This window comes from Zonotrichia leucophrys, chromosome 8 (assembly GCF_028769735.1).
Source record: "Zonotrichia leucophrys gambelii isolate GWCS_2022_RI chromosome 8, RI_Zleu_2.0, whole genome shotgun sequence".
In the NCBI taxonomy this organism is placed as follows: Eukaryota; Metazoa; Chordata; class Aves; order Passeriformes; family Passerellidae; genus Zonotrichia; species Zonotrichia leucophrys.
In genome coordinates this window covers 15,330,270-15,339,911 of record NC_088178.1, presented here as the reverse complement: position 1 = coordinate 15,339,911, position 9,642 = coordinate 15,330,270, and positions in this window count along the sequence as shown.

Sequence of the window (9,642 nt, the reverse complement as noted above, 5' to 3'; positions counted from 1 at the left end):
GGAATTTTCAGGGAATCAATTTATGAATCCACTGTCAAACTTTGTACAATAATATTGTTGGCACGTAGTCTTTGTATAAATAATCATTTCCAATCAAAAAAGGCTTTTCAACTTGTTTGTGTTATATTGTGTTTAAGAACTTTGTATTGTGACCTTCCGTATCATGAACATTTTCTTTAAAGATTAAATTTTTGTTTGCATTACAATTCTATGAACTGTTCTTTCTTTTTCATCAGAGATGTTGCATTTAATGCAAAGCTCAGAAGTTTGCTTCCAGCTGTTCTGTATCTATGTGGCAGCAGGCCTATCTTCTACAGGATAATGTGAAGGTAGTGAACAGCAATGGGAAATTAAAACTGTGGTCCATGTCAAAACAGTTTTCATATTCTGGATTAGGAGAGAAGTTCTTATGTTGATTTAGAACAAAGCTTCCTTCTTAATTGTTGCTACACAACCTTTTCCAAGTCTTCCACTTTAATTTTTGTGAGCTGGGTAAGTATGAAATGCAGACTGGAATTGTACTGGGAGAAGCAGGTGGCCAATGATTCTCTCCCCAGTTTGGCACATACAGATGTCATGTGGCTAAACTGTCAGAAATCATGCTGCTCATGGTAAATCATGAATGTATTTCAAGTATTGCATGTGATGTTAGCTCAAACATCTCATCTCCCTTGAAATGCAAGATGATACCTGATGGCTTTTTCTGCAGGCTTGGGTTTGATACCATGTTCTTAAAATATGGGAAAAAACTCAGACTTGCAAGTAGTGTTACATATTCAAGTAAAAGTAAAGTATTTTTATTCTTCAGAATGAGAGCCCTCCTAATATATTTTATGGAACTGTGGCCCTTCTTTCTTGAGCATGAAATGAAATAACTAATAAAAAATGATGCAACTTACCTGTTTCAAGGAAGTGGTGTTAGTAAAATACAGCAGATTGTGCTTTTAAAAACTGTTTTTTCATACTCCTGCAAATTTGTGTATTGTGGTCCTTTATGCTAACAGGATACAGCAATGTTTCAGGAATTCCTGTGTCTGAAGAAGCCTCCATCCTGGCATTACATGAAGTTTCTCCCAGTGCTCCATTGCTAGGACATGTAGGTGATGCAGGGGGCAGTAGCACCCCACTCTGGGGCTGGACTGGCATCTGAAGGGTTCAGGCATTATCTCAGTCCAGTGTGTTTATCAAAGGACCATTTAAAGGACCAAAGGACATCTTTGTCTTTTGCTTCTTTATGTTGCTCTATTTATGTGAATATCCATTCCCTCTTAGTTCAACTTCTAATAACCTATAATCTGTTGTTGTTATTTTGTACAAATGCGCACTCTGCTTCATAGGAGCCAGCTAAAAGACTTTCAAGTCGTATGGATGTGCAATTCATATGCATTTAACACTTGAAGAACACGTGGTGAAGAGAGGATGGAAATGAGTCCACCTTCAGAGAGAGGGGAGAGGAATAATTCCTGCAAGTAACAGGAGAGATTGGAGAGATGGTTATTACTGCTTAGCCCAGCAGGCTCTTAGGAAGTGTTTCCTGGGAAGTAGAACTTGCTGGTAGGCAGTTATGGCAGCATGGTGCTTAACACAGGGAGGTATCAGTCTGTAGAGCTCATGGGCCTACTGTTAAACAGGTATATTTATTACTTGCTATTGCTTTCTTCTTCTTATAAAAATGCTATTTCTAATATTTACTGCTACTGTTGATAAGTGTTACTTAAAACACCCTGAATAAAAGTTCTTTCTTGTCTTTTCCCTTACCTCACACTTGCATATCTGTCTATTGCAGAACCAATACTCTTGTCAAAAGATGTTGTAAAGCAAGTATTTGAAAAGTGTGGAGGAGAAAAAAGCCAGTCGGTGCAATGTCCCTGACAATGCAACCTGAAAACCTCTCAAGTCAGGGTTCAGGCTTCTAGCATGTGGATGGCAAGGGGAAGAAGGAGTGTAGCTCATTATCTTCATTGCAAACATAGCTAATCTGCAAGTAAATAGTGAATTGATTGATCATTTGAAATTGGCCTTGCTCAGTAGCAAAAATGCATAAAATTGGGATGAGACAGTTGGGTGGGATTTTTTAGTGAAGCTGTTCATTATAGCTAAAGGTGTTCATCACTCTGACCTCTGTGCTTTGGCTCTCTGGTCTAGCCATTGTTTTTGCTTTTGCTGGACCTTATGCCGAGCTGATTCTATGCGAAAGCCTGGAAAAACACTTTAGTGTACTTGTTTTCTGCTGGTTTACTAAGCTAAATTAGTCTGGTACAGTCTGGCAAGTACCAAAAGCAGCAGAGCAGGACAAAGATCAGTACCTGCCCTTAAGATAACTGCTTAGGGTATAACTTTGTATTTGCTTGCAGAGTAATTATCCTTGGCTGCCTCTTTGGTTTTGTTTGAGTTTTTAAATTATAGTGCAATGGGTACTATATTTGAATGGGTATGACTTCTTCTCATGGATTATATTACATATATATAGCTACATATATCCACATACATAGATATTGAATGACAATTAAACAGGCCTAGGACACACAAATATACTAAATATGTTTATCTAAAGTGAAATATCAAGAAGAAGAAAGTATAAGGATAGATTTAAAAAAACTCTTCAAGAGTTTCTATATAGCATGTCTTGAACTGTTATCAGATAACAGATATGCTCAGTTGCTGTGGCTGCATTGGCTGCCTGAAAATTTAGAAACAGAAGGGAAAATAATCACACTTCCATGCTGTGCAACCCATGATTACTGCTGAATATGTGTGCTCATTAATCCCTAGCACTCTGTTTTCCTCAGGGTGCTTGTGTTTTATCTTGATTAGTGCTCTATTATGGAGCAGTGATAGCAGTTTCTGTGCTCTGTAGAAAATTTTCTGCTACTTAGGGATGATTCTGGTTCTCCAGTAGCAGCAGCTGAATTGTTTTTCAGTGTGTGTTAAGGCAACCCAAAGTTGGCATTGCTTTTTATGAGGCGGACGAAGTGGCTGTGTCAAAGCAACAGAGTGTAGTATAATGGGGGTAGAAAACTGAAGAGGGGAGAAAAGCTAGAACAGGAGCTAGTCCAGCTGTTGTAGAGCAAGTCCTTTTCACTGCTGAATCTGGCTGATGAGAGCTACTGCTAGTTTTTCCTTCAAAGCAGTCTGCCTCATTAAACTGCTGAAGTAACTTGAGGGGTGTGCAGGGGATTGATTCTGTGAGGTGCTGAGTTTTTCAGTAACTGCTTAGTGAGTGTACTTGACTCCCACCCAAAGCTAGCAGAAGTTCAGACTATTCATACCATTCCAAATAACTCTTTCAAGTTATTCAACTCGCTCTTCAAGATGTCTTGGTAAAAGGATCTTGTAAAACAAAGATTTGTTTTCTTTCTGTTCTGTGGTTATAAATTATAACATATGCATGAAAAGGAAATAGGTTTTCTGGTATGAAATGAGCAACAATGTCCAAGGCAAGTACATATAAATCTTATTTGATTTTAATCTGGTTTTATGCCAAGTGGGTGTGGTTTTGCTGGCTTGAGAAATAAATCCACTAAACAGTCTGAACTGATAACATGTTGTTTCCTGCATTGCTTCAGAGAAAACTGATAAACTTAGGAACAAAATTTTCAATTTACTGAGTCTTGCTTTCAGCTATAGCTGCCTGGTTTTCTGTATTTAATAATATTAGCATGTTTTAAAGACAGATTGATTTTCATTGCCATAGATTTACACAGATCCACTATGATATAAACAGAGCCTCATATTCCATAGCAGAGGAGACTGAAATTCTACATAACGTTTCAGGTTGCAGTAAGCTACCATACATAGTTACATTATTTATTATGTTAAAATGGAGGCATTTAATAAGTTAAGCTCACAAATAAAGATTAATAGTCGATAGAGTAGTGCTTCTGATACCTTGATGAAAAGTGGTGCACATTTTACGCTGCCCTGCACTTAGTTCTTAATGTATCAAAGAGGTTTGTTCTGGAAATGCACAACTGTCAGAGAGAAGCTGAAGCAGTGAGCAGATGGGGAAGTGGAATATGCACATGAGCTGAATGCTCTTGAGTCAGCAGTGAAGTAGCAAATAGTGCATGACAACTTTTCTTTTAAGACTTTAGGGGTAATCAGTTCAGATCTCAGTCATTTGCTTCCTTGGAGTATTGCTCCAGGACACTGCAGACTCAAAACAGAAGTGGAGCAGAGTACAAGTTGAGGTTTGGGAATTATTTCTTTCCCCTGAAAAAAAGCTGCTGTTTTGTTCTGTTTTGGGTTGGTTTGGGGTTTTTAACAGAAAATAACAAAGCTGTGCTGCAGAAGTCTGCTATGGTTAATAAGGCTTTGAGATCCATTAAGTTGCAAAATCCCTCTTGCATTTTTCAGAGGTTTCTGTCTTTAACTGTGTGCCATTTGATTTCAACTGCCTTTTCTCATTAATGGCCCACCCCTACGTGAGTTTTAATCATAATAATAATTCTATAGGACAAAGGAGTCCCCTAAAGCTTCTAGATGACAGAGAAAATTATCTCTTGTGTGTCTAGGTAAACATTCCTTTGGCTTCTGTATTGAGGCCAAGGAGATACTAAATCACTGTGGTTGCTGTCTCTCCCTTAGGGTCCAGCTGATGACAAAATCACAACGTGGTGTGTAAGAGAATTCAGGCTTGTGCTGGCATGAGAGAAGGAGCTGGGAAGGGCACAGTAGGGCCGATTATTTCAGTGGCTGTGCCACTTGTGATCATCCAGAGATAGAAATACATAGTGACCTACATAGTGGCCATACATAGTAACCTACATAGTGGCTATATCCAACTATAAAGCATGGAGTAAGAAACACAAAGATTGGGAGGCAAACTCAGTCATTCTAGAGGCTGTCCCTGCTGTATGTTGAAAGAATTGAACTGGCAAAGGGTAATGGAAAAATACTATTTGGAAGGGAAAGCTTTGGTTGTAGGTCTGAGTCTCCCCTTACCAGCATTTCTTCTCTCATCCTTAGCAGTGTTTAGCTAACAGCTGTACTTTTTGCCATCTTCATAGAGTTAAGTCAATGGCTCCTTGGCAGTTAGTTAAGTCCAGAGGTCAGTGGGGAGGGAGTAGCATTTACCTGAACTTTTTCTCAGCCAAAGTAAAATGCTAGAAAATCAGAGAGCTTTTTAGTGTAAGCTGAATAAACTGATACTGAATCAGATTGCTGGTGAAACATGGAAAATTCATCCTGTGCAACTGGGGACTTGACATATTTGTCAAATCAGGTCTCTGCCTTTCCCTCCCAAAATAATAATGTATCCTGAGAACATCTCCAGCTGAGAGACTATGTGCTGAGGAACGCTAACAAAACGCTGCAGTCATGTATGAACAGTTACACAAATGTAGAAGGTATATGTGTATGGTAATTAAAGATTTAAAAATTAAGCTACTAGTAAAGTGTCAGAAATTATCAGGTATTGCCCAGGAAGCTAAAGCGAGCATTTGCAAAGCTCTGCAGTGTTTTGTTTTTCCTGTTTTTTTTTTTTTTAATCTCCTATTGAGATGCCAATTTATTTCAGCTTTGAAGTGCTCCAAGAACTTGCATAAGGCGTTTCTACTGCCTTCTCGTACTTTCCACCGCCTCAGGCAATTGTACCGTGCGTCTCCCCCTGACGGCGCTATTGCCTGCTGGCAGCCCTGGCAGGGCTTCAGGTACCAGCATCTGCTTGCAAAGGCCGTTTGAAAAAAGCATTTAAATGAATTAAATACAAATTATAAGGTAAGCTCCTTGAGGTTTGACTGTAAACACACCCTTGAGTTTCAGTCTCTGCAGTATGGAGCAATACAACACAAAGCAGAATGGAAAGCTTATGTGGGGGCAGCAATACCAGTTTGTCCTCGCTGTGCAAAGCAAATGTACTACCCAAATAGCAAAACACTAAGGAATTCCTTATTTTAATATATGGATTTGAATGAAGAATGTGCATTTTTAGTTTACTTTTTGCTGTCAGGTTGTCTGCCCGGTTCTGATGCTAACCAGTCCAAGCTGAGAAATAAGCTGGGTTATTAAGATGGATGTTACTACTACAAAAGTTGTATTAAATGGAAAACATCTTGGGAAATGAGAAATCCTTTTCCATTGATAAGCAGCTTAATTCTGGAGGGAATATAAATTCTGTTAATCTTCTTCTCACTTCTAATCCATGTCAGAATAGTTACCTGGAGGCATGCTCTGCTCACCTAATTTCCCTGATTTCCCCTTATCTCTTTCTGCATGGGGCACTGAAGTCGCTACATCGTTTAGGCTGTTTCACTAGGTTGAAATCTACTCTCCTTCTCAGTCCTCAAATCGTTTGTGTTGTTTAACCTTTCTTAAATATCTTATTTTCTTCAGGTATCTTGAGTGACACTGCTGGAAAGCAGTTTTTCTTAATTTCTTTTGAATAAGTGGGAAAATAAAACACTTGTTATTTTGAATCTGTAAATGAGTTCTGAGTAACTTCCTAAGGCATCATGTATTGTATTCTGGTTTTATTTTATGAATGTCCAATATAGCATAAGCTACATGAGGTTCAAATGTAATTGAAAAAATTTTCTTATGTAGAATGTTTCATTATGTAGAATGAATGAGATTTAAAAATCAAATGCATAGCTTACTGGTGATGAATTCTTAGTGTCTAATAATATTTTTCATTACAATCTGGCAAAATGTTTTGTCTATTGGATTATGTCAGCAAACAAATAGACAACAGGTTAGTTGGGGTGTTCCTCTGCTGTTTTGCTTTTTTGCAGTGAATCCCAATTGTCACTTTTTGCTTCATTTCTGTGATTTGAGAAATCGAAATAATACATTGCTGACAGCTAAGGTACTTTCTTAACTGACTCCTAACCCTCTGATTTTCTCCTGGATTATACCATGATGTCTGTCTCCATGGACTGCTCTGCTCAGTCCTTTCACGCCGTGTGCATTTTCTCTTTGGACTTTGCAGCCACTGTGCAGTTGTTCTCCAGTTAAATCTCTGTGTGCTTATTTGAGGCTATAAGGCAGCCTTTTGGGGATCTTTGTTTCAGCTGGGTGTTCCTGTTCCATGGAAGGGATGTGTAACTGCTTCCATGAAGAGGGTGACTGTTTTCATGTGTCAGCTTCAGTGAAATTGTTGCCTAGCTGCTCCCAGAAATGTTTCACTGTGATCATGCCACCAGGCATCCCCAGAATAGTCACCAGAGGTCAACATCACCTTCTCCAGCTGGAGCACCAAATACCACATCATTATAGGATGGTTGCTTGTTTGTAGGAGAACATACTCCAAAATGCTTTGGATGTTTATGAAGGCATATTCCCGATCCTGCCACTCTCCAAGGTTAGGAGGACAGAAGATGGAAGACAGGAGTTAGTAATTTCTCAGTGGGAGCTTTTTAAAGGTACCAGGAATCAAAAAGGAAAAAAAAAATCTGAAGGCCTTTGCCTTTCTGTGCCTGAGGCAGCTTTTGGTGAGTGCCTTGGGGAACAGTGGCAAAGGCAAGAGGGCAGAGCAATAGAACTGGTCTGGAGCCATAGCTGCATGTCAGAGCTGTAGTCTTCCAGCTAATGTGTGTAGCCAGGGACTCCTGTCAGTACAACATGCACTTCATCAGAGTCAGGACTCCTGGGGATCCCTGGGATTTTCAAGACACACAGGTATTGTCTTTACATTCCTACCTGAGCATGATTTTTACTGTTTCTAGCTTGGAGATGCATGCAATCAGCCTGAAGTCTGACAAACTATTTCATAACTGGATGGAAGTTGAGAAGACTGGAAGCCAGGAGGAAAAATCTAATACTGCATCATTTCATAAACAGCTGCAGGAATGAAGCCTGGTCTACACATCAGTGTCCCTGAAGATTTTCTCATACTTGAGTTATTTAAAAGTGACCTCCCTTTTACAAGTTTTCTGGTGCTTTAACTTAATCCTTGAGGCTTTTTCTTGGCTGGAACACTTTGGAAATACTATCTTCCTCCCCTAGGTAGCCACTTATCTCTCTTCATGCAACTTGAAGGAACTCCTGTACAACTGAGACTTATTTTGGTATATTTGTTTGAAGTCAACCAGCACATTCAATATTTACTAGAGGAATGACAGATATTGCATCATTAATGTTTATGCTTTACCTAATTACCTCTGGGAATATGATGTAAATAGTCTTCCTTCTAAGAAATCTGCAGAAACTGTATTTTTTACTACAAATGCAGTAACCTCTGGCTCAGTTAATCCATTCCATATTCAATGAACTTTGAAAAAGGTGAAGAAAGCAATACTTTAAGTAAGAAGATGGATCAGAGTTTCAAGTGTCCATCTGTACATATCAAATCTCCTTTCAGCTTTTAACTTTATCAGCAAAGTCTGACATAAACAGATGGGAGAAGACAAAAGGAACATGGACCTATCCAAAGGCACAAAACAAGATTGCCTGGGTGATTCTGGGTGTAATTATCAAAGCTTTAACTAATCAGGGTTTTTGTTGTTGCTGTTGCCTCTGCTGGAAAGTTGCTCATCATTTCCTGTCTTTCTGGTTTTTCATAATGACTTAATGTTCTTGTCAAATTCATGGAATTTGAGCCAGTAGTGTGGTTTTATTTGTTAGACTGGAAGGAAAAGGAACTTAAACAGTAACTGACAACTTTTTTTTTTACTTTTTTTTTTTTTTTTTTTTTTTTTTTTTTTTTTTTTTTTTTTTTAATCCTGTAGGAGTTCTCAGTTGTTAACAAACATGCCAGAAGAGGGAATGCAGACTGCTCTCTACTCTGGCTGGGCTGCCAGCATTGCTGTCTTCCTTTTCAGCTAATGCAGCTTGACTGTTTCTGGGCTATAAGCAAAGGCCTGTGGGCTGTGCCAGGCAGCTCTCCCAGCTCCTCAGGACTGGCTCAGTACCTCTGCACAGCGGTGCCTTGTGTGGGGGCATTGCACTGTGATGCATGGACTAAAGGCCACACCACTGAGATGCTGTGAAGGTAATGGCAAAATACAGGTGCAGAGCAAAAAAAAAATTCCCTTCCTGTTCTCTGTTCCAAGCTGGTGTATCACTTTTGGTAGGCTGGCACTGCTGCGTGTTTCCTCAGTGCCAGCCTGGAGGAGTTGTATCTCTGGCATACAGTGCTGTTGTCAGGGCTGAGCTGAAGTTCCATGAATAGCATGAGCTGGCACAAGCTGATGCTCTGCTGAGGGAGGTGGCTCAGCTGGCCTCTCCTCCCTGCTCCCCTCCCTGCAGATATTCCTGCAGCTGTGCAGAAGGCTCGGGAGGCTGAAGCAGCTCTGGGCGGGGGCCCAGGCGCTCGCACGCTCCCCATTCATCCTGCACGTCCTGGTGCATCCATGGCACAGCTCTGGGCTGGGCTGCACCCCTCCCTGTCACACTCTGGGGCACAGAGGCCACTGACTGTCCTGCTGGCACTTTGGGTGGAGCTCTGTTGATGGCAATGAGGGAGTTTAGCTGCATGGATACAGGCTGTTCTTTGCAATATGTGAATATGAAAAGTAACTCCAGTATCATATCCTTGTTTTTTAAATTTTGATAAGCTGCCTGTGGCTAGTTGCTCATCCTTGGATGCACAGAAGTGGGTTTTTTAAAATTCCTGCATCTCCTCTTTGCTGCACCAAAAAGTAAATAAGTAACAGAAATATGAGAGCATTTGAAAACCTGTTTCATGAACTGCTATTCCTTGTT